Source organism: Bison bison, unplaced genomic scaffold, assembly GCF_000754665.1.
Source record: "Bison bison bison isolate TAMUID 2011002044 unplaced genomic scaffold, Bison_UMD1.0 scf7180017863415, whole genome shotgun sequence".
NCBI classification, from domain to species: domain Eukaryota; kingdom Metazoa; phylum Chordata; class Mammalia; order Artiodactyla; family Bovidae; genus Bison; species Bison bison.
Window position 1 is genome coordinate 494,123 of NW_011493987.1, and position 1,316 is coordinate 495,438.

Here is a 1,316-nt window from a genome sequence, read left to right on the forward strand (position 1 = left end):
AAAAAAAAAAAAAAAAAAATCCCTCATGCTGCACCTGCAGATCTAAGATTCCCAATGCTGCAACTAAGATCATGTGTAACCAAATAAGTTAATATTTTTTTTACAAAAGCGTTCTGACCTTCCTCAGTGTTTCAGAGGCTTCTTAGGGCTATTGTCTACATGGCCTGGTCATTGCCCATCAGATGTCTCCTGAAATCCGGTCAGCATGGTGGTGGCATAAAGCCACGTACGAGAGTCAAATTTTCAGCTATAGTTGTGGCAAGACACGATCTAAGGCCTGAGGTCAACTAAGAAGAAGGAGCTGGCTGTTGCTGCCCAATCCCAGAAATCCAATGTTTTCTCCCTTCCAGTCCTGGGCCTGGGTCCAGGCTGAGCTGAACCTCTCCCATCAGGACCCAGCAGTGAACTCTTTAGGCTAGTTGGCACCACAGCTGGGATCTTGACCCAGGCTCTCTGGTGGCAGAGTCTTGCTCTGATTAAAGCTTTGAGGTCAGTTGGCAGAGAAAGGATGGGGTATTGGGGGATGTGTGGGCTCAGGTCAGCTCTAAGCCCTCACCCCACCTCCTAGGTGCCCCAGCCTCCCACCGAGTCCTGCCACCCCTCTTTAGCATGCTACTGCTACTGCTGCTAACTCACTTCAGTCGGGTCCGACACTGTGTGACCCCATAGACGGTGGGCTGCCTATCCCCCATCCCTGGGATTCTCCAGGCAAGAACACTGGAGTGGGTTGCCATTTCCTTCTCCAATGCAGGAAAGTGAAAAGCAAAAGTGAAGTCGGTCAGTTGTGTCCAACTCTTAGTGACCCCATGGACTGCAGCCTACCAGGCTCCTCTGTCCATGGGATTTTCCAGGCAAGAGTACTGGAGTGGGGTGCCATTGCCTTCTCCGCTCTTTAGCATGACCTCTCCTTTAAGTCCTTCAACTGCCCCCTCACCTGCAACAGTGGCCCCTGATAGCCCTACTTAGTCCACTGGGACCCCACCCCTCATGGCAACAGCTCCCTGAAGAGGGCTGGGCCCCTGATCCCAGCTGTGGCTATCAAGTTCCTTCCTGAGGACTTTGGAATCGATGGGGGCATGTTTGATCACGCCATTACAGCCTTTTTGTCCTGGGGCTAGACCCGTATTCTGTGGAGTCTAACCTTGAAAGCAGTTCTGTGCCGCCTGCACCTGGGAGCACAAGCAGCTTGACTGCAGACAGAGAGGAGGGAGGGGACTTCCCTGGTGGTCCAGTGGTTAAGAATCCACCTGCCAATGAAAAAAACGGTTGGATCCCTGGTCTGGGAAGATCACATGCCGTGAAGCAACCAGGCCTGT

The 1,316-nt window shown here is 52.4% G+C and overlaps 1 protein-coding gene across 1 annotated transcript in view; it reads left to right on the forward strand.

The window, feature by feature from the left end:
* Positions 1–1,316, forward strand: part of LOC104983826 (steroid 21-hydroxylase) — a 7,170-nt gene that overhangs the window by 2,817 nt on the left and 3,037 nt on the right. The window lies entirely within an intron of this gene.